Here is a 25697-nt window from a genome sequence, read left to right on the forward strand (position 1 = left end):
ATCGTTAAAGAACATCGCAACTGCAACTCGGTGTGAACGGTTAATACGGTCGACAACAGTGGCCATTCTTCGATGGAAAACTAATATCCGGCATCATCGAACGGCATGCGAACTCGCGCAGTTATTTATTTAACTTCCCCGAAGAAACTGATCATATTTCCGATATTTATTTCTGCAATTTTCCATTAATCACGAACAGAGGTTTCACGGGCAACTACAACTTTTCGCTCGATTCGAGCTGCTAAGCTTCCATGCAACCGGTTCGTGCAACGTATGCAAATGCGACGTCTTCCTTTTCACTGTAAGTGCGGGCTTAAGTAGAAAGAATTCGTATACAATACTGAAAATTTCTCTTTTAGGCGACCTAGATGTCAGATAGCAAACTGCATCCTGCGATATTTGTGCGAAACATAATCACATCCCATCGCATCACAATTCATGTTCGTACTTTTGCGATTCGAGTACAAAAGAATCTGGAAGGTGTCTCTGTTATGTACGTACTGAATTACGAAAATCTCTTTATGTGCATTCATTAGAGACTCTCTTATCCGAACATTTATTTATTACAAAGTTGCTCTATCATTTTTGCAATTATTTATTCCATGAAGCGAGAAGATAGTTAGAAGTTGCTTTCTTCGTTCAACAATCTCTTCCTAATGTTTTATATTTCGTCTACTCATGTTTGCCATGGTTGCATAAAATCTGCAGTGTAATAATAATTGAGTTTAAGGCGATCGTCAGAAACAGAATGCATTTTTTACATTTCCTTTATTTTTTTCCAGATAAAAACGTGCCTATAAAAGTCTCCAGATAAAAACTCTCGTTTTCTCTTTCCGTTGCCATTCCAAGTAATAGCAAACTTAGAAAAAAAAAGTTCCAATCATCGCAAAGCAAATTAATCCTCCTAACATCACCAAGAAATTCAAGTCGATTATCCCAGTTTCAAAAAAAAAATTACACCGTTTCAAAAGGTTGTCCACGTACATTCGTCCCCGACCGTAAATTCGTGACCAAATATCAATTTATGTCCAGAATTTTCTCCTTTGTCCGCCTGCCTTGAGCCGTGCCAAAAACCCGTTCTCCAGCTGACGAATCCGTTCCCGCGTTATTCGTTTCGCGGGCTGTTTACTTTTTCGTCGGGCCGTTGATGGGACGATTTTCATAAGGCATTGTTGATTCGTCCGAACGGCGTAGGTGCTAACGCGATGCACACGTTCGTCCAATATTTGCGAAAAGTGTGTCGATGCGCGCGAACGCGGCTCCGCTCCGCACCGCTCTGCTCCGCTCCGCGCGGGTCCCACCGGTCCTCCCGTGCAAATACAGGGAGAACGTGTTTGCCACCCACGGAAGCGTTATAATATTTAATTTGTTGTTGCAAAGTTTGTACTGCGTCCGATTGATTACGACGCGTGCATGCACGCGCGAGTGCACGCGAGTACGCGCGTCCCGCTGAGAAAGAAAATTGGTACAGAACAACTCGGGTTGGTTTCTGGACGCTGGGACGCTGCGACGACAATGCAACGTTGCTGCAGTTTCTCCGAGAAACTCTTTTCCGCCGTTGCACATTGCATCGTAAGTACATTCTTTCGGACAGGTCATCTTCGTTTAATTCCAAATCGAGTCTGAGAACAAATTCATGTTCTCGCAGATCAAGTTCATCCTTTTGCGAATCAAATCCATTTTCTTGCAGGTCGTAATTCACGTTCTTTAAATCGTAATTGTTCATTCTTGTTTACTTGTTAACTCAAAATATCAGTCATTTTATCACGAATTTAATCGCACAGCAAATCTTGTTAACCTAACGCTCCATAATTTTGGAAAAATTAATCACTTTATCGATCTCGCAGAATGATACTTGTGTCATGGGAAAATCGACAGAGGGAACTTTGAGATTGTTAACTTAACGCTCCATAATTCTGGAAAAATTAATCACTCTATCGATCTCGCAGAATGATACTTGTGTCATGGGAAAATCGACAGAGGAAACTTTGAGATTGTTAACTTAACGCTCCATAATTCTGGAAAAATTAATCACTCTATCAATCTCGCAGAATGATACTTGTGTCATGGGAAAATCGACAGAGGGAACTTTGAGATTGTTAACTTAACGCTCCATAATTCTGGAAAAATTAATCACTTTATTGATCTCACAGAATGATACTTGTGTCATGGGAAAATCGACAGAGGGAACTTTGAGATTGTTAACTTAACGCTCCATAATTTTGGAAAAATTAATCACTCTATCAATCTTGCAGAATGATACTTGTGTCATGGGAAAATCGACAGAGGGAACTTTGAGATTGACCTTTTTAACGCTCCATAATTTTGGAAAAATTAATCACTCTATCAATCTCACAGAATGATACTTGTGTCATGGGAAAATCGACAGAGGAAACTTTGAGATTGTTAACTTAACGCTCCATAATTCTGGAAAAATTAATCACTTTATTGATCTCGCAGAATGATACTTGTGTCATGGGAAAATCGACAGAGGGAACTTTGAGATTGACCTTTTTAATTGTAATTTTTATTTCATTTAAATCGCCAAAGTTGTCTTTTTATCAGCGAAATGTCCCGAAGACGGGGCACAGCAATTGGCTCCTCTATCCTACCTCGCGTAAATTCGAGTCGCTGGCAGGTGATCCCGGAAAATTTGCGTAGCGCAACGAGTTAATTGCCAAGATTTAATGATTCCCGGGAGCATGAAAATAAGCTCGCGATAACGGTCGGGCGGATCCGTTGGAGGTTCATCCGGCGATGCCCCGGCCGGGATGATTTCCTTTGTGACGTGATTTCTTAAGCTCGGCGCTTATTGTCTTCATTCTTATTCTCCGCCAGTCGCGTACCCGCTCGCGTTTCCTGTGGCACAGTCAAAGGGAAAGATGTCGCTTGCATTTTTCTCGCGAAAATTCGGTACAGCGTTGTTCGGCTCGCCGATACCCGCCGATAGCGCCGCGAATGAATTCGCCTCTCGTAGCTTCTCCTGCTTTGATATGGCGACCATAAACGAGATTGGCTCCGTTTTCTGTCCGCGGACGAAGTTTGGCTTTCGGCGTGAAAGGCGGCCACACAGTTAATTTACGGAACTCGTAGATTGCAGTATCGCGGAGTTTAGCTTGTTTCATCGCCGGATTCGAACAGACGCGCCGCGTTGCGATTAATGCTGATTAGGTGGCCGGATCTCGTGACTTGGCTTCGTAAAAAAAGAAATAGATGCTCGTCGTATGAATGTATGTATATATAATAAGAATACAAACGTTTCTGTGGTCGGTTTTACCAACACGAATTAATTAGCGTTTGAAATACACGCTGTGTTACATTTTTTGAAACAATTCTTGCAAGCTCTTATTTAAGATTAACACGAACTAGTATTATTATGAACAAGTTTTGTATTTACTTTGTTTGTACGTTAAAGTACATTTTTGTGACAGAGATCGTTATTTAACGAGGAGAATGTTTTGACAATTGGAATAATTTTAAGAAAAACAACCGTCTTCATGAAATATATTAATAATATATGAAAATATATAAAATTCAAAAATATATCAACTTATTTGATTATATTTATGTACATTGAACATTCGTCTGACGAGAACGCCATTTCATTAAGTAAAGAAAAGTTTGGTTCTACGAACGATGAGTTATGATACATTTATTTTTAATTTAATTTAATTTCTTTCAGTTTAATGTAATTTCATGTTATTTCTTTCAATTTATTTTCAATTTAATTTAATTTCTTTCAGTTTAATGTAATTTCATGTTATTTCTTTCAATTTAATTTAATTCGATGTAATTTATTTCAATTTAATCTAATTTGATGTAATTAATTTCAATTTAATTTAATTTAATGTAATTTATTTCAATTTAATTTAATTTAATGTATTTTTAATTGAATTGAATTGGATCTAATATAATTGTATTTCATTATTTTGCAATCAATATTGATATATCTTTTCGGCAAAAAAAATGTTTCGCCGAGCAATCGTTAACAAATGTTTTGCCCGCAATAAAACTACAGAGACGCGAGACAGCCAATAAACATAAAAAGAGAGTTTTGCCCAATTAGTGCCTCGAATCGCGACACTGTGAGACGGACCTATGCGCGAACATTTCTCCAGTGCAGGATGCAAAAAGTAGCATAACCGTGTTGCGAGGTGTTTAGCCGACGCGGAAGACTAATTTTATCGAACAAGCGAAACGGAGACGCGGGAACTCGCTGCCGGTGTCGGAGCTGATACTTTCGGTTTACGGGTTCACACGTTCCCTATTTCTTAAACGTGCAGTCACGTCTGCGAAAGAAGGGTCGGCCACCTTCTTCTTCTTCTTCTTCTTCCTCTTCTTCCTCTTCTTCGGTGCGACTGGCCCGATGGCGCTCTCATTTCTTTTTATTGTTCGACCCTTAAATTTTCCAAACACCGCGGCCAACGCTCGTAACTTTCGCTCCTCATTTACTTGCTTCGGTTTATGGACGTTGTTGTTGCGTCACCGGTTACTTCTTCTCATTAGCTGGTTACTCCGGTCGCATCTCGGGTCACGGCCACGTGGAAATGCTCCGCCTCGAATGCACGGGAACGCGTCTAATTCGCCGAGTGCCGGAAATCAACTGGAAAAATGTCTACCAGATCGAAGTAATTTAAACAATGAAACCGAAGCTAGAATGCTACGATTTGTCGTAGCGCACTTTTGCATTCCGAACGTTCTGGTTGAAATATTAATTTTACTTTTTCATAACTTCGTAATTTTTAATTACGAAAATTTTATTTAATTTTTTATTTATCTTTTATTTTTATTAATTTTCTCATGGTTTTCGTACAAACTAAATAAGAAATGTGACTACTAATTGTTAAATATCCCAACGAAGTGTAAAAGTTAATTACTAGACTGCGGATATTTTTTTGTGCAAAATAGAGATTGTTCGCATCAATTCGAAGACACGGGGATTCATTTCTCTCTTCGACAGTTTTATCTTCTTTTAAATTTGTCCTGATGTGTGAAACTCGCATAAAATTCGCAGTCAATTACGTTCTGTCAGCCGATAAAATACAATTAGTTACAATGAAATAAAAATATAATCAATTGCAAAAGATTACTCGGTACCGTGGTTAGGAATGCTCGGTTAAAAAAATTGCGAAATAATTGCGAACCGGAATGCGGTATTTAATCGCTGTTTGCAACTGATTAATATTAATCAACGCATTTAGAAATGCTGAACTTCTCTAAATCATTCCTTCGCGGGAAAAAATTTGCATCTTATTTTAATGAAATTTACATTTAATGCAACCCGCTCGTAATCGTACATTTCACGTTTTCCAGGTCGAAATGAAATTTGAAATAATCTGAAGAAGATCGCGAAACGCGCGCGCGCGCGCGCCGTATTAGCGAGTCCACATGCAAGAATTATGTTTGCAATTAAATTGCGCGCGGCAGAGCACAATTGGTCGGGGGGGGGGGGGGGGTGGGATAAACTTTCTGAAGCTTATTTCGCGACGCGGAGTTGCACGAATGAATTCTTTTCCGAATTAATTGCGAAACCTAGTGATTTTAAATTAAAAATGTTCGTAAGAGGAGAGCGAGCGAGACTCGGCGAATCCAAATCTGGGTCAGATGCGGTTTATCCTCGCGGCCCGCGAGTATTTTTCTTGTATTAACATCTGCAATTTAAATTCAAAACTGACCGCCGGATATTTTACAGGCGACGCCGTTGCACGCGCGTCGGTAATTAAAAATAATCAAACACGGCGCGAATTTAATTCTAAGCGAACGGGCCCGCCTATGAAACGTACAAGGTAATTTACTTTCTATGAAAGCGTTTCGTACAATATAATCGCGTGCATTCGCACACCGCCGTCAAAAGCGAAACGCGATCGTTCATACGTTTCGGATTTAATGGAAACACTGGAACGTGCAAACAACGACGTAATTAACTAATTCGGGAATATTATTTCATATAACGGCGCATCGCGTTAAATAAAATACTATTTGACAAATGATACGAAAGTTCTGTTCGATAAAATATTATTTCATGACAGTGAAATACTGTTTCATAAAAAAGAATCCTATTCGACGAAATAATATTTTATCAAAGTATCTTGTTCAATAACATTCTATTTTATAAAAGAATGATATCCAAGAAATGCTACCTTGTAGAAAAAGTACAGCGATCAAAAATCTATTACAAAAAATGATATTGAAATAATTGTATTGTATATACAATATATATATAGTATAAACATTATACAATATTATATATACACATTATACAATATATATATAGTATAAACATATAGTAATAATAGTATTAAATAAAATACTATTTGACAAAAGATAGAAAAGTTTTATTGGATAAAATATTATTTCATGACAGTGAAATACTGTTTCATAAAAAAGAATCCTATTCAACGAAATAATATTCTATCAAAGTATCTTGTTCAATAACATTCTATTTTATAAAAGAATGATATCCAAGAAATGCTACCTTGTAGAAAAAGTACAGCGATCAAAAATCTATTACAAAAAATGATATTGAAATAATTGTATTGTATATATATATATATATATATATATATATATATATACAATTGTAATTATTTATATATATATATATATATATATATATTTTTATATATATATATTGTATATATAGTGTATACCACAATTGTTATAACATTTAATGCTCCCTCCATCCATCAGTTTTATCTCGACGTTCCTTTTGCTGGACGCAACGTTCAATTACAACGAATTTATTGTTCAACTTCGTTGTAAATATAGCTTGAAGGAAACATACCTTATCTGGGAATAAATTGGCAGAGAATTGGGTCCTGTACCCGGGGCTCGCAAGGGCCAGAAAAAGAAAACGTAGATTGTCATCGATCGCGCGCGCGCAAGAAGTTTGCCAGACATGTAAGAGCCACGGTGCATTTTACGAAATTAAATGTCGCGGTTCGCCTGAATTATCCGAGCCCGGCTCTCACGTTTGCTCGTGCAACGCGAAAGGATCTCCGTTGCGCCGCGCGATACGCGGTCAGCGATCATACTTAATAATCAGACCTCATTAACGTGTGTTCCGTGTGTAAATCAGCGGTGAGACCGGTTCGTGCGCAACAATGTAATATTTATCGTAATGGCGGCATAAAAAAGTGCCGCTGGTAATGCCGGGGTTAACGCCGAGACACGTGGAAGGTCACCGCGACTACCTAATAGAACTCCGATAAATGGTTCGCCAAGGACGCGTGCGTAACTTGCAACTTGAAATTAACCACAAATAATCGCGTCCCGTAATTTCCCCGCGGTTTGAACTCGAGACAATTTGCCACTAATTTACGGGCGAATTTTATCGCCCGTTGCCTCCTAAGTGCCCTCCTTAAATAATCGATTAAAGCGGAAGCATTTACGTTCGCGTAATTTTTACTGGCTTTCGTAAGTTCCTTTAACCCTTTCACGAGAGACTATAATTTCCGTGGCGCCGGTAAACTTCTTGTCAGGTAGGTGATAACGAACTTTCGAACAGTAACTCCCGATGTTCGGCGGGCACCGTTAAGTTTTGTAAAATAATCGGTAACCGTGTACTCTTCGCGGTAGAATTTCATTTGGGTCACCGGCGCCGCACTTCTTCCGTTCGATCGTGAAGTTTCGAATTGCTAATTGGTAATGGATACTATGTTTTAACGATAACACGCGACTCGGACGAAAAGATAAGGATGACGCGTTTTTCATTTGGTTGAATAGTCAATGTAATTGTGTGCGTGTGGATCGTTCATCGATGACTTCGTTTTAGTGACAAGTTCGTCTATTTTTAAATCGATGTGTGTGTCACCAGCGAAGAGGAACTGCAATGATTAATTAAGATCGAGAAAGAGCAAGCAAGGAATTTTACGGAATCACAAGAAACGTTTCAATCTTACGGAATTTACGTTTGCCTGCGTTTAAAAATTGTTCTAGGATTAGGAATCCAAATTAATTTGAATTACAATTCTCGATATTCCGGTAAATAAATTTCACGAAACAGTTGCTAACATTTAATATTTACATTGCGAATATTTACGCAAATTTCGATGTTTATGAACATACTTCTAAGAACTTGAATGAAAGCAAAGTTTAATAAATCGTTTAAAATATTCCTTACGTTGAAGGTGAATGTTTTAAATTATCTTTTTTATTGTTCTGAATTACTTCTGTTTGAAATCGTTTAGATATCTTGCATAAAGATCTGCAGGCTATCAGCAACAGTAATAATTAGACCGATTTATTAAGATTTAATAACGCAATTACATTATTTTCAGTTTATTTATATTTTTATTTAATTTCGTCTCCTCGCGATTATTCCCGAAAATTTCGTACTTCGCATAATGATTCTGGTTTATAACGAACGAATTTCATTTCACGGAGGCATGACGATCATGCGAAAAGCCTTTTCCGCGCCCGTTTTTATCGATCCCGAAGCAACGGCACGCGATTCACATTCTCCGATCGAGCTTTATTATTTCAATGCGGCACCTAAACCGCGCGGCCAGGTGATTCAGGTTTATGCAACTCCCCGTGACGACGCGGAATTTCTAGATTTCAGTTCTCCCGGCCTCTTCGAGTCGTTGAATTCCGCGGAAAGAAACGAAGTTCCAACTGGTAATGGCGGCGCATCGGTGAGTTTCACGTTTTTACGAACCATTTATTGGCACATGTCGGACGCGGTGAAGTTTCAGGCAAAGTCCTCCGAGGGGAACGGCAACAACTATTCCAATCTGGAGAAGATTAGATCTGACGTCATCAGGAAATTGTCTGGTCTCGCCGTTGCCTTTCTTTCCCGATACGATACATGTAATCGATATTCTTCGGGACTGAAAGTTTCATGAGTTTTCAATCACCATTATCGTTTATTTATTTTTCGCTTATGTCGCGTAATTTTATATATGTGCCAATGATTTTACATTCGTATGTATATTAATAATTTTATACTTGTACGTTCACCAATAAGTTTACACTTGTTTGTTTACTAATAATTTTTGCACTTATATGTTTAGTAATAAATTTACGTTTATATGTTTATTAATAGTTTTACACACGTATTTACTAATTTGCTTCAATAGCATTACGAATGTCTAGAATATTCGTAATTAATATTTTTAATTCTTAATTAAATTTTTATTATTAATATGCCGGGTATATTGTAATAATAATATAATATTATATATTAATAATAATATTATTATAATAACTATTTTTAATACATTACAATAATAATTATAAATTACAACGAACAAACTTTAGTCCAGTTTAGTGCAAACTCGTCTAGCTCGATTATCGAAATTCACGTTAAATTAAAAAATCAATTATTTAAGTTCCTATTGTGATTCCAAAAATCAATTATCTAGATTCGTATCGAATTTGAAAATCACTTATCCAATTATTCGTATATAATTTAAAAATTGACCGACATTTTGTAATCACAAGAATTCCAAATTCTTATTAAAAATCGAACGAAACTTGACAAACGAATATTGGCCAGTTACGAAGACCAATAATTAAACAAATCCATAAATTCGCGTGAAACTCAAAAATCGAATAGAGAACAAAATTTTGGCTCCGTGGATTTAAATCTCGCTCCATCCGCGAGTAGTAAACGGGGTGAACACGATTTGAAAGGGCGTGAACACGGTTTACAAGAAGATGAATTTAATTCGAGAAACGCTGAATGCGGCGTCCAAATTATGAATTTCAATGGAGCCCGGTGGAAAAAAGAAAAAGGGTGAACGTGAAATACGAAAGGATGAATTTCGAGTGGTGAACGAGGAAGGATCGTGAACGAGAGAGAGAGGTGGATCACGTCTGGTGGATTGAATAATTCCGAAATAGTTCTGCGAAAAGCCATGAAAGCACAGTTCCGGCCGGGCATTAGAAAGGAAAATATTTGACGTGGATCGGGGGCGAAATAAAATTCCGCGCGGGGGAGGAGGGTGGGGGGATCGCCGTGAAATCCGTTTAATGAGGTACTAGAAAAGAGGAACAGCCAACAAACCGCGACAGTAATCCGAATTACGCCGTGGAGCATCGTTTAATAACTGCGAAGTGGCCCGTTAAACCCCGGATCATGTGATCTTAAGTCCGATCTCGAGCGGCTACTCCGCCGGATGGATTGGGGTTGGACGAGACCCTTCCGCGATCGAAATGCCGCGAGGCGGACCGTTTCCCGACGTGAAATTTCTGACATTCCCAAGTTGCTGCGTTGGCCTGGCCGGTTGCCGGGGCCGCTGAAAACCTCTGTAATCTTCGGATGCACCGGGCCCCCACGCTCGTAATTAACGCGCGCAGCTCGATCGACCGAAAAATACCGGGATTATCCGGCTTGTTGCTTCTACGCGGGATCGACGGGAAATTTCATCCGCGGGGCCGGCCGTCGCCCGTGCTTTCCACGGGAATTTCGGCATCGTTCACGTCCGAATAAATCGATTTGCTGATTTAGAAAAATAAAATGGATCCCGTGGACGCCGGATTTCGAGACCGATTACCGGACGACGGGTTTCGTGCATTCGCCGCGCGCCTCCGATAACGTAAAACTACCTATTAACGGAACGCTTTTCAGCCGCTATAAGATTATCAGCGATTTTATTGCAACTTCAAAGTGTTGGAAATTTGTATTAACGTTCGATAGACCGGTGCTTCTGGATAACACAGAGATACACTCGACAGCGAAATTAAAGCATCGCTAATTTCTCGACGAAAAATTGTCAAGGTCTTTGAACAGCTGTGGAGTTAAAAGTTAACAGAAAATTATGAACTTTTTTTTAAATTGAAGCTTGAAATGTCTACTTTACGATGCTATATTCGAATTTTTAATATCATGTATCCACATGACCGTACTATCCTAAATCCGAGGACATGTTCGTGATACCGAGGGGAAGTGACGAGTCTAACTCTTTTTATGGACTTGGATAAATTTTTCTCGAGCATGTCGTTGACAACGTCGCAAAGTTCGGACTTTCCCCTTTAATTTCATGGTCGAATCAAGTCGCTACGATTTTTTCTCGCACAGCTACGGCGCTTTGAATGACAAATGTGCCGCCTCGCAGTTAATCCGAGCACGCTAAGGTAAATTAATTAATCAATGAATTATGTGGCAGCCTAACTCTGTTCTTCGCGCGACGATTCGAAACAACATCGAAATCCGATCGAAACTATCGGAAGCATTAAACGTTATCGTTTGTAGATGGAAAACATAATCGATCGTTTATAATTGATCGATTTCGCGTAACCAATGTGTCCTTCGGATGATAATACATAACGCGTGGTTAAATAACGAATCAATTTACCGTGTGGCTCCTGCAATAAATTTTGGTTTTCCCACAAGACAGCCTTCACGTTCCGAGGCTGTATGATGCCTCTAATAATAAATTCTTGTAACCAGAGATTACCGATGGCAATAAACTCGTGATTTAGAGCGAAAAATAAATCGATATGTGCCGGCAAGTTTACGGTCGGCGAACTATCGTTTTCGGCGTGCCTATTTTTCAAAATCGTCTGACACCGTCTACTATCCGAACCGTTATGTCAAGGTTCTCGCAGAAGTGATTTCAAGGTTTCGCGAATATCGAGAAACCGGCGAACATTGACTGAATAAAGTCCGTTGCGTTGCTAATGCAACGTTCTTTATCGCGATTAGATTTTACGTGAAATAATCATTTTCCGTGTAAATTGTCAGAGATGGAAATTGGATAAACGTGAAAGTTTCGGTCTTCACAATTTTAACAAGTCGAAAACAGCAGAATGAAAAGGCACTGTATTTTTTTAAAATCGTTTTTACGAGTCTAGAACATCTAACAGACACAGACCGACGTTTTAAAAGAAAATATTAAAAAAATTGCACAGCGCAAATTTCAACGGAATCAACAGCGGAAAATTAATTTTCTTCAATTGATTTTATCCGTTTTACTCAATCCTTTAACTCCCCGCGAATAATTTTCTTCTATTTGTTAAACGTCGCTGTGCATAAAAACAATGTTTGCAATGCCAGCAGAAAGCGACATAAAAATAACATAATTGCCTAATGCATAAGGACGAATGACAACGCGAAGAAGGTCCTCCTCTTCTTTAAACATCGACCTATCATCTTGTACTATTCTGTTAATAATTTATCGAAGATAAAAAGAAGTTAACTATCAATTTTGAGTTGGTAAACTATGTAATCGCTAATTACCTCGCAGTTAATGAGACCACGCTAAAATAAATAAATTTATAATATACTAATACTAATACTAATACTAATACTAATACTAATACCAATACCAATACCAATACCAATACCAATACCAATACCAATACCAATACCAATACCAATACCAATACCAATACCAATACTAATAATACCAATACTAATAATACCAATACTAATAATACCAATACTAATAATACCAATACTAATAATACCAATACTAATAATACCAATACTAATAATACCAATACTAATAATACCAATACTAATAATACCAATACTAATAATACCAATACTAATAATACCAATACTAATAATACCAATACTAATAATACCAATACTAATAATACCAATACTAATAATACCAATACTAATAATACCAATACTAATAATACCAATACTAATAATACCAATACTAATAATACCAATACTAATAATACCAATACTAATAATACCAATACTAATAATACCAACACTAATAATACCAATACTAATAATACCAATACTAATAATACCAATACCAATACCAATACCAATACCAATATACCAATACACCAATATACCAATATACCAATATACCAATATACCAATGTACCAATGTACCAATGTACCAATGTACCAATGTACCAATGTACCAATGTACCAATATACCAATATACCAATATACCAATATACCAATATACCAATATACCAATATACCAATACCAATACCAATACCAATACCAATACCAATACTAATACTAATACCAATAATAATAATAATAATAATAATAACAATAATAGCAGAATAAGTAGAATTGTACGAATAAATAAAAGACTATAATTCCAGAGACATATTATACATTTTAAGTTATACATAAGTCACTACAGTATGAAATAGAAGAGAAAAAAAAAGGCAGCGGGGAACCACTCGTTACATATTTCAGAATGGAACGTTTCATTTTTGGTGAGAGTAACGAGACGGTCGTGTGCGTGAAACGTGGGCCATAGTTTATCGGGCTTGATACAGTGATTTAGAAATCGCGGGAACGGTGAAGTCGGCTTCCCCGTGTAATGCATCCACGTGAAATAAAGCAGTAAGGAACTGGTCGGGCATCGCGCGTTTTAAACATTACTCCCGGTGCCGGGAATATTTCTTAGTTCATCTCGCGGCGGCTCTGTATGCATGCACACGTACGCCCGGCCTTGCACGTGCGCACGCACACGACCCTATGATTATCGCTGTAAAGACGTCCGCGTATATTTATGACCGAATTAACCCGCGGAAATACCAAGTGCACGGGCATAAATGTGGTCGTATAAATACATGGCGATGGTTACGTTTCTATGGAATCGGCCCGTGTAGCTGAAGCCAAGTTTTGTAAGGGCCGTGGATTACAATTTATAGATTTTACGATGGTCGCGTCGAGGATTCGATAGGGGCCCCCCCGGCCGCATATTTTCACCGTAGGAATTTATTTTCACGCGTGGCTCCTGCATTCGCGATTTTCGTCTTTTTTTCCTTCTTTTTTTTTTCCAAAATTCCCGACGAGGTCGCAGCGGAAAATTGTGAAATTCGCACCGGGCGGTCACTGAATCTTTAAAAGCTTCTATCTGTCTGTTGACCGTGCAATGGAATCGTCGATTTATGATCTGCGAACGCTTAGGATACATGTAATTTCGTGCGAATTATGTAATAAGTGCATTTATATGGCGCGAACGAGTGGATCGAACGTGAAACAGTGAAATCAGAATTGGAAAGTATCGTTGCAAAAATATCGAAACGATTGAGGCTATTTAAGAAAGAATGAAATGTTTATGCAGCTTCTGTATCTTGCGATTAAAACGGACTTGAGTTGAATAAAATCTGTAGTGTAGTTGCAAAAAATGTCATCGTTCAATGTCGATATCATTCTTATCGAAATTATGATAAACGAATATCTTGCGATTAAAACGAACTTAAGTTGAATAAAATCTGTAGTTTAGTTATAAAAAATGTTATCGTTCAATATCAATATCATTCTTCTTATCGAAATTATGAGAAACGAATATCTTGCGATTAAAACGAACTTAAGTTGAATAAAACCTGTAGTGTAGTTGCAAAAAATATCATCGTTCAATGTCGATATCATTCTTATCGAAATTATGATAAACGAACATCTTGCGATTAAAACGGACTTAAGTTGAATAAAATCTGCAGTGTAGTTGTAAAAAATATGATCGTTCAATATCGATATCATTCTTCTTATCGAAATTATGATAAATGAATATCTTGCGATTAAAACGAACTTAAGTTGAATAAAATCTGTAGTTTAGTTATAAAAAATGTTATCGTTCAATATCAATATCATTCTTCTTATCGAAATTATGATAAACGAATATCTTGCGATTAAAACGAACTTAAGTTGAATAAAACCTGTAGTGTAGTTGCAAAAAATATCATCGTTCAATGTCGATATCATTCTTATCGAAATTATGATAAACGAACATCTTGCGATTAAAACGGACTTAAGTTGAATAAAATCTGCAGTGTAGTTGTACAAAATATGATCGTTCAATATCGATATCATTCTTATCGGAATTATGATAAACGAACGAAATAGAATTTTAGTCATCGATGATGATTATTGAAGAACCTAATTGTGGTTTTTAACCAAATTTTGAACAATTTTACGTACATTTCGATAATGATAACGAACAATACACGTGTTTTAGTTATTGTATTTTTTCACAAAAATTTGTCAAACAACTGTTATTATGGTTCCTCGATAAGACCACACTTTCAGAATCATTTGTGCAATAATTTCATAGTCGTTGCACATTTTATTCGCTAATATTATTCTTGGATAATTTGTTCAGTGTACGAGTATTATTATTAATATTAACAGCATGCCTAGCGCCGCTGCATCTTTCAAGGTTCGCAAAAAAATATCGAATGAAGCTTTGTAAAACGAAAGTGGCCCATTTTATTATTTACTTTATTCATTCAGAAGTATGATCATAATTTTTCAAATAACCGTTATTCTTGGCACCTGTAATTGTCGCGCTGTTCTTCGTTGAACAGATAGCATTTTTAATGGAAGACCGCGATGGTTCGTTCGACTAGAAAAATTATGGTTAGTCGGTCGCCCGGAGCTTGGGTTAAGACGTGAGAAATTAAGTTGCTCAGCGAATTATGCAAATGCGGATGGTCGGCGTGGTAATCGAAGAAGTGGTATTATCGTTTCATGATCAGACAAGCCCCACTGGAGGAGCGGAAGACTAGATCCACGGTATTTGAAATTGAAATAGAACGTTCCCGGTTTAATTAATGCAACGCGCGACCGAGGCTTTTCTTTTCGTTCCCCCGCCAATTAATTCCGCATCGACGCCTCAACGATATTTCATTGTCTTCCCTTTTCTATCTCTAATTAAACACATCTTCCGTGAATTATACGATCTGTTGACACGTTTCGAATTTCGGGGAACAATCGACTCGAACGACGAACAGACCTCGGCCGATTCTCGTTTCTGTATCGATTCTATTCGATCGTTCATAAAATTGCGTATAGTAACTCCCCTTTGTTTGCATCATTTCACTGTATCGTTTCACTTCTCACGCATTACCATGGCGGGATTATTCAATTCTGTTCGAACATTTCGGGTTTATTCTACGAAAATCGGTTACATTCTGTGTTCCTGAAGTGAATTGATTCGAGCCGATGTTTAAACTGTCGTAGAATCGCGAGAAGCAGTTAATGAAAATAGCGATTATTTTCATTAATGGAACACGTCCGAATCGAACAGAAAAATCTTCCTTTCTTTAATCGTTTTAACGAGTTGAAAATAACACGCGAATGTTCTAAACTTCTTTTAATCTTTTATATTTAATTTTTCATTTTAATATTTCATTATTTTAAATTTTATCTACCTACTTTGATTGTAAATGCACAAAATGTGCAGTCTAGTTATTACTTTCCAAATGCAAATTTTTTTCTAACAAAGCAAGGTATTGTTTACATGTATTTATCATGTTATATGGTTTCCAGCGATAGAAACAAGTACATGGTTGGACCATTATTTATTTCCATTTGTTTTCATCAATTTTGTTGCTTCCCTAAATCGGTGAATTTTTAGCAAAGCTGTTTTAAAGCTGCGGCGTTTAAAACGAAGATCCACGTTTCATCGGTGAAACGAAATTTCCAATTATCTAAAGAATACTGCTCCTACACCCTTGCTGGATTACCGGGAGACAGGGCTGTAGCTAGTCATACGTGTTTCCACGGGAAGAATCGATCGTTCATTACGGTCGCGACGTAGTTACTGTTAACTCACTTTTCTGAACTCCGGAGCAACTTTTAAAAGCCATGTGGTAAGAACACAACTGGGGTAGAAGCTTTTATTTGAAGCACCACACACGGTACAATTTTATAGAGCACTGCCACGAATCGTGGCTACTGTATTAAATAACGATTTTGGCGAACATTCGCTGTCCAATGTTCAATGTCTGATTTCAATGTATAAATTTGTAGCTCAATAAAAATCTTTATCAATCACGGAAAGTTCCAACCATTTTTTTTCATCTAACATTTCAGACAATGTTCTTATTCAAACAAAATCACTAACGAAAAACTAAAATTTTATTTAATTCGATCGTTTATTTTTTTTTGGAACAGTGACGTTTCGAAAATTTTTAAAAATAAATCGAATGTTGGCATTGACGTTGAAACAGTGTCACAGCGTCACATGATATCAAAAACATGACTTGGACATTTTATGGTTTACTGTTGAACGAAATCGAATTTAATAACTACCAAAGAATTTAAGGTGGTACATAAAACTCATTGCGAAAAGCAGTGAAACGCGGTGAAAAACCATAGGGAGTCCCAGAATGATTGTAAGCCATTGGAACATGCGATTCCTGAGGCAATTCGAAGTAACTTTTTCCTTTACGAAAATGTCCTGCGCGGCTTCGTTGACGAGTTATTAACGAAAAACACGGACCAATCAGAGAGCAAGTACGAACGGCGCTCCGCCCTCGCGGCCAATGCCGCGACGAGCTCGCTACAGCGTCAGACGGCGCCGGATGTACTCGCTCTCTGATTGGTCCGCGTTTTTCGTTGATATCTCGCTAACGAAGCCACGGATAACATTTTCGCCAAGGAAAAAGTTGCTTGAAATCGTCTGCTTCGTCGGCTCGCACCATTTTCGGGACACCCTGTAGAGGCAGGTAATGAAGACGAGCATTGTTCGATCTCTTCTGAATACAATAGAGACTGAAGGGGAGGCTTAAGCACCGTGCGTTGCCGCGAAAGTGCGAGACAGGCATTTACGCTCGTCTACGTGCCCGGAGTGTTGCTTATCTACTCGGCCCTGATTTGATTTCGATATCCCGGCATTCTCTCGCGGGAATTCGCCGTTTCCCGCCGCGAAAAATCTACGAGGGGAGAGTTTTCCTGGCTAGTTTTCGAATCACGAAATCTCTTTGTGCGCCGTCTCTGCGGGAACCGGCTGATCGAATATCGGGCTGCCTTTTTGTCAAGGGAACCGATATTAGTTCCTGTTATTTGTTCTTCCGCTTTTGTCCGGCGCCGAAGGATTCTGCGGCCACTCCCCCTTCAATTCCGATGTATGTTCGAATGGAAAATATCCGCCCGTGTTTTCCTTTCTCCTGCGAATAAACAACCGCGGTTTAATCTTCTTTGGAGAGTAACGCGGCACAACACCGATTCTACGTTTCAATAACCGATGCCCGGTTGATCGTGGACTTTCGCGTGCTAAACGCGAAATCCGGGGGTCGGTTTCCATTGTCGATTTTTTGGAAATCTCATTTTTCGAAACGCGGCGAATCTTTTACCCGCAATATATTCGTGCTCGTTATTATACGTTAACACGAGATAATTTGAAAGATTGTACGAACATTAACAAATCAGAGAAATTCAGACTCGATTGAGGGAGTCAAAATCATAATGGTGTAACATTTTTGCTGATTGTGAGAAACAAGGAGTGCTATTGTTTGCTATTTATTGTTTACTGTCCAAATTTGTTGTTTGCTGGCCAAATGTATCGTTAAGATAATTTATACTGAAGTTAATTTATAGTTCTCGAAAATGTTACTCACACCATTATGATCTTAACCCACTCAATTAATGAGAGCAAATTTTTTCTAATATTTTTAAAAATGGCGAACGTTGCACGTTCGAGTAATATTAATAATTTGAAATGGGAATAAAGCGAAGGGAAGATCATGTTCGCATAATATTACAAAAATGATCGTACTACTAACAGGGAAAGATGTTTGCACTGAAAATAATTATATAAATGTAAATACGTGAACGTTATACGTATATTATTATATACACTTTGTACTCGTTCTTAAATCGAGAATGTGTATTTATCAAAGAGCTGAGTTCGGATCTTAATGGATTACGTTTAAAAGATTGCAGTGCCGTTGCAGAAGGGAAACGCATTTCAGAAATTGTTTTCTTGCGAAATAAAAATCTTCGACAGACGTCATTGGTCAGAAATTGATTTTTCATGTTCTCCACCCTAGAAGATGAAAATACGTGATAATCCCGTTTCGTTAGTCTAATAAATATTATGTTACTCAACACGCTAACCGAACACACTAACCGACAAACTTGCCAAATAAAAACGCGAGTTCCAGAAACCCCGGAGATAATTTCGCAAGGTGATTAATCCAAATTGTCGCGCGTAAAATTAACGATGACAATCGATATTTTAACGCGTTAATCTCGGGATATAAGTTAAACGAATCTGGATAATCTATTGCGCGTTCGAATTGCATCACTGTGCATCCAGGACATTGATGGATACGAAATCGCTGTGTCCTCATTTAACGGCCGTCAGTTTCGGCGGACAACTTCACGACAGTAATCTGTTGCGTTTTACTGTACAGTGTGCAGCTAGATCGTGCATCTAAAATGCTGCCGGTCTATCATTTCATTCGTTTCAATCATTAAATTGCTGATCATTGTATACTTTTAAATTCGTTGTAGAAATTATTGTATTTTATTTGAGTTCATTTTATTTTGTTCCATTTTATGTCATTCCATTTTATTTTATTTTACTTTATTCTATTTTATTTTGTTTTATTTTATTTTATTCTATTTTATTGTGTTTTATTTTATTTTATTCCATGTTATTTTATTTTATTTTATTCTATTCTATTCTATTCTATTCTATTCTATTCTATTTTGTTCCATTTTATGTCATTCCATTTTATTTTATTTTATTTTATTTTACTTTATTCTATTTTATTTTGTTTTATTTTATTTTATTCTATTTTATTGTGTTTTATTTTATTTTATTCCATGTTATTTTATTTTATTTTATTCTATTCTATTCTATTCTATTCTATTCTATTTTGTTCCATTTTATGTCATTCCATTTTATTTTATTTTATTTTATTTTACTTTATTCTATTTTATTTTGTTTTATTTTATTTTATTCTATTTTATTTTGTTTTATTTTATTTTATTCCATTTTATTTTATTTTATTTTATTTTATTTTATTTTATTTTTTTGTCTCGACAATTTATATTTCTTGACTGTTCATCTGTGACGGAATCATTTGCACAGTCTTGAAAATGAATTGTTACCCTAATATCTATTACATCTTCCCAATTTGATCAGGATCTCCATAACGTAAGAATGTTGTAAAACTAATTGACGTCACAACAACTTAACTTTCCAGTTTCGCGAATTCGATCAAACGAAATCATTTAGTCTCATGAAATTTTTGATGTCGACCGCGTGTCAGACAAAATTTTCAAGGAGTTAATCCCGTGTGTAGGAAACCATTTCGCGAGGTATCCAGTAATTTCCATTTTCCAGTGGTGTTCAAAGTTATGCGGCAGTTCCCGAAGACAGGAGCTCCAGAGCATTTCAGATACCGGGGGTGTTTTGTGCCCAACGAAGGTATTGGATATCCAGAGGTTCTATAGATCCGCAACGAATCGAATTGCCAAGTATCTTCGGGTGTTCTGGGTCAGCGTCGGTTGTTGCCTCCGGTTATCATACAAATGCATCAGTGAAATCGTATCTAATGCAAGCATGCATTTTTCAGAGACGCAGCGGCCCCGCACATAATATCCGTCGCATGCATTTACATTTATCGCGCCCTTTGTTTTCAGCTTCCGACGCTTTTTTCTTATTTATCTACCGCGGTTCTTCCTTTTTACGCGCGCCCCGGTTCTGAAACGCCGCTAAATATTTCACGTATCAGGAAACCAATCTTGCAATTTTTCTTTTGCAGGTGCAACGGGGTTGCTGGATCGGCCGTACTGTTTGAGACGATAAGTGACGATAATCATCCCGGTAAATTGCCGGAAAATCAATGTAAGTGAATCAATGAAACCCAAATTGCAATACACTAAATGTATCATTAAATACATTTTATTATTATTATTATATATATATATAAATACGTTATTATACATTACAATGAAAGTGCCACCGTTTAAAATGAATTGTTCTTAAGGGAAGTTTTAAGCTGATTCGATTTCAAATTGTTCTTAGTTATACCAATAAATGTACGTTGAGAAATGAATATCTTTAACATCGTTTGCTTGAAAAGAAAATCATATATTGGGTTGGCAACTAAGTAATTACCGATTTCAGTTATAGATGTCTCTCACTCCCGTTTTTATGATATCCGTAAATGTTATATTATAAGATTATTATTATTATTATTATGTTATTTTTTATTATCCGTGAATGTTAGCAACTGGACAAATTGAATGCAGCGGTCAAGGAAAAGCGACCAGAATTGGTCGATCGTAAAGGTGTCATTTTCCACCAAGACAATGCTAGGCCGCACACGTCTTTGTCCACTCGGCAAAAATTTATGGATATTGGTTGGGAATTGATGTTACACCCACCATATAGCCCTGATCTCGCGCCATCGGATTACCACTTATTTCGATCCCTGGACAACTCCCTTCGTGGTAAAACTTTTAACGACGATGACGCTGTAAAATCTCACTTGACTCGGTTTTTGGCCGAAAAGGATCAGACTTTCTACGAGCGTGGAATTTTCAAGTTGTCAGAGAGATGGCAAAAGGTCATCGAACAAAATGGGAAATACATTACAGATTAAACTTCGTCCCAAGTAAAAAGAAATTTCTTATTTCATTGAACAAATCGGCAATTACTTAGTTGCCAACCCAATATTAACTATCGAAGCATCGATTGTTAATTCGAACAGAAATGTGAAGTTGCATTCGCATAGTTTCCATGAAAATACGATAGAATTGAAACAAACTAAAGAAGAAACGCTAAAAATAAAAAAAGCAGCTAAATAAAATGAGCGTAAAAATAAAATAAAACAGCGTAAAAATGAAAACAAAATAAAGATGAAACGATGTCACAGAATTGAAACGAAACGAACGCGAAACAGTGTCGAAACTGAACATGAAACGGTGTTAGAACGAAAAGAAGATGAACAAAGCATAGTGAAGTCCAGCAAAAAATTAAAAAAGTAAGACACAAGGAAGTGCAGAAATAAAAGTGCCTACTTCAGATCGTATTAACGTATTAAGTGCAACGTTTAGAAGGGTGTCGCTAGAAGAATGCGGGAACCCGTGATCACTTTGCAGCAAGAACGATCGATGCTTGCTTGGATCATGTTGCAGGCCGTGTCTAATTGTAGGTAGCAGGGTTGCTCTTGGGAGAATGAGCTGCAAGGGGGCGAGAAGTGGTTCGTGAGTGGAGTTTAAGGGTGGATGGCGGGCTGTGTAAGGAAGCGACGGTGGTCGTGGGTGATAGCACGAGACGCCGCATTGGTATGCGTCTCATCCAAGGGTTAAATGTTACCGAGCTGGCGTCTGAGTGATTCGCAAGGCTGCAGATATTGCTGTTAATCTTGTTAAAGCCTTTGGACCCTTCGCGCTCCTTAGCCTTTCGCTTGCTCGACGACCTCGATGATCTCCGGTCGGCTTGATTGGACGTTTAATCGGTGAAAAATTCCGGTCTGCGATCTTCGAATCGACTCTCGCGAACGTTTCTCGAGCACCGGCTTCGATGGAGATTTTTAATAATAAACTTGATAAGCATTAAACGCTTCGCTCTTTTAATTTACGATTATTCATATCTTACGATATGAATTTGTTCAATTTATATGTTACTTACGACAAATGTTACAATAATATTAGTTAAAAGCAGAATAAATGTCTTATTGTTACTTTTACAAATCGATATGAAACAGCTGTTTTTTATGCTCCGCAAATCTGGCGTCAATTCGGACTAAAATTTGTTTCTCTCGTCATTTCGTTTCTGGAATTAATTTGATGGACACGATTACTTAAAATTGTAACATATAAATTCACAGAATTCATAGCTTCTCGTTGGCGACATTTTTATCATATTTTATAAGAGCATTTTTTCAAGCTTCCTATTCTCAATAGTCTATTCACATTTGCTTCACGGTTGTAAATAATATGTTTTTAGAATTTTAATCGATTGCTAGATTTTTACACGAAACAGAAATATTCCAAGTCGATTCTAAGGAACAGAAACGAAACGAAACCGTGTTTCTATTTTTAACGAGAATAGCCTGCCGCGAAAAATAGCGCACTGTAAAATGATTTTACTGGAACGGTTTCGACCACCGACGAAAGCACCGTCTACGAGTTTAGGATGGCCGAATCGAGCAGCTGCGCTCCACGCGCGTCGACGAATTCCGCGACTCGTCCATTACCGTCGAAGATATCGTTATCGCGTCGATGCAACGAGCTCTCGATACACTCGTATTTATTGTAATTTCGAGTGCGCGTGGTCGTTCGAACACGGTCGTGCCGTGCCGCCAATGGTATTCGACGATTAAGTAGACGTCCACTCGATGCGCGGCAATGAAATGAAGTCGCGGCGCAACGATGCCGGTCGGTCGGCCAAAAAAGAAAACGCGAGGAAAAGCGACGGACTGCCCCGGGTCTGAGAGAAAAGCGAGCTTAACGGGGGCTAATCGGTCGCGTCGAAGCCTTCAATCACGGGCCTGTCAGCCGTTCGGAACGGATTCCTCCTGTCAGCGGACGCATTAAAAACAAAACGATCTTATCGTCCTGCTCGGTCTTTGGACAAGGAAAAGGGAAAAAACGGGGCCGGGACGTTGCCGGGCCGGCCTTTTTTCCATCGAGCGCGGCGCGCACTACACATCATTCGAGAAAACGCATGGGATCTAATTAATCTGTCAAACGCATCGATCGCTCCGCGGAACTACTATCCGCGGAGCCAACGGCACGGGATATACGCGCAGCGATCGGTCGCACAGTGATCCGAAAAGCGTGCTTCCTAACACGGAAAGTTATTACTTCTCTAGAAGGCTTATCGGTTGACCCACGATTCACGATTTCGTCGCACGGCAGAACCAGCATGAATAGAACGCGTGTTGAACGGTACGTTGCCATTGTCTGAAAAATTGCGAGCCTTTCTGTGATAAAGTTTTATATGCTTGTTTTATATGTTACTATGTTACGCAGATATAATTACGGCTGATTTGATACTGTTATCAGTTAATCGTAAGTAAAATAGTTCGAAGTTAATGTTTCGCGATTAAATGAATATATTTCGTTTGCAAAGAATAATTAAATTTTTTATTTCATTGGAATGTTGTTGAATTAACGAACACAGAGATGTATATCGTGCATTGTATTACGATTACATTGCATTTCAATTAAATTGCATTTCTGTTACATTGTTTCTCCAATATATTGTAGTGTAATTACACATTGTATTTCCATTATATTGTGTTGTAATTACATTGTATTTCCATTACATTGTATTTCCATTACACTGTATTGTAATTACATTGTATTTCCATTATATTGTGCTGTAATTACATTGTATTTCCATTACATTGTATAATATTGTAATCACATTGTATTTACATTACGTTGTATTTAAATTATATTGTATTTACATTACATTGTATCTCAATTACATTGTATTGTAATTACATTGTATTTATATTACACTGTATTGTAATTACATTGTATTTAAATTATATTGTATTTACATTACATTGTATTTTCACTACACTGTATTGTAATTACATTGTATTTAAATTATATTGTATTTCCATTACATTGTATCTCAATTACATTGTATTTCCATTGTGCATTGTCTTTCCACTGCACTCATGATTAAAGTAATTAATAACTGAATTAACTGAAACCTTTAAATTACATAATTGAATTACAACGTACTTAAATTACATAACTGAAACACAACGTAATTGAATTACGTGATTGAAAGACAATGTAACAGAAACGCAACGTAATTAAATTACATAATCGAATCACAATATAATTGAATAAACACGACTCCAATGTGACCGACGCAAGTCTGTTGAGAAAACATCGAAAATAAACGAGCGAATTATGAAAAGATATTTGAGAGAATTCTCCATACATGCACATAGAAGATCGAATAATGCGATTGCTACGGTCTTCGCAGAGAAACAACTGTGTGTGTGTGTGTGTGTGTGTGTGTGTGTGTGTGTGTGTGTGTGTGTGTGTGTGTGTATTTCAATTAAAATAGACTCTGTACACTTGAGATCACTGCGTGGCAGAAAAGGCCGGGTCGAAAGGAAGGAACACTGTCATCGGCGAGCGTAATCCAACGCGGAAGTCACGCGTTCGAGAACGCGACGACGTCGAACGCGTCGACGTCGAGCGTGTCGCCGAAGGGAAACGCCGAATGCATCTGTTTGCACGTGTCGATCGGGAAGCTTTCGACTAACGGCGGCCTTTTTCTCCGCCGGACAGCGCGGGACACACTGTGAAGACCTCTGCTCCACCGCGAGACAAAAGGGAGCCAGAATTGAATGAAATTGGAACGAGCGTCGCTTGCCACACGCCATTAAAATATTCTTCAATGGACTTCGGGTGCAGGTATTGTTGCCGTTCCTTTACCCGGTGATCCAGTGGCGGCTAACAGCTGTGAACAGCCTTTCGCGGGAAGTGCCTCAATGGGACGAGATAATGTCATGGTGATACGATCGCTATGCGGACGTACAAATAACCTTGACATACACCACGATTACCTCAAATTATGGCTAGATTTTATGCATTATTTGTCACGGAAACCTGTAGATCAAATGCTGGACAGGGAAAATGTTTAAATTATTTGAGAATATTGTCTTATGGTCGATGGATTGAAATGATTAGAGACGGAGATAAATGTCCACGTGGTTTCTGTCAGAGTTGGGAAAGATTTTATTCGTGTGATACGAGGTAAAAGCCAACGAATAAAATTTATATATAAATATATATATATAAATATTAATAATATAATAATAATAATAATAATAATAATATATTATTATTATTATTATATTATATTATATTATATTATATCATATATATGTATATATTAAATTCGTATCTAGATCAATTTTTATTCGATAATATTTATATATATATATATATATATATATATATATATATATATATATATATATATATATATATTATCGAATAAAAATTGATCTAGATACGAACTTAATTCGAATAAAATTTGA

General features: G+C 37.4%; 1 protein-coding gene and 1 long non-coding RNA gene across 2 annotated transcripts in view; one reads left to right on the plus strand and one right to left on the minus strand.

The window, feature by feature from the left end:
* The window catches only part of dpr1 (defective proboscis extension response 1), a 637236-nt gene that overhangs the window by 21365 nt on the left and 590174 nt on the right, over positions 1–25697 (minus strand). The window lies entirely within an intron of this gene.
* LOC143260240 (uncharacterized) overlaps positions 8577–25697 on the plus strand; it is a 34622-nt gene continuing 17501 nt past the window's right edge. The window contains exons 1-2 of the long non-coding RNA XR_013034362.1: positions 8577–8636; positions 20436–20518. This is a non-coding gene — a long non-coding RNA (uncharacterized LOC143260240). The remainder of the gene's footprint in view (positions 8637–20435; positions 20519–25697) is intronic.

The sequence above is a fragment of the Megalopta genalis genome, chromosome 11, assembly GCF_051020955.1.
Source record: "Megalopta genalis isolate 19385.01 chromosome 11, iyMegGena1_principal, whole genome shotgun sequence".
Lineage (NCBI taxonomy): Eukaryota > Metazoa > Arthropoda > Insecta > Hymenoptera > Halictidae > Megalopta > Megalopta genalis.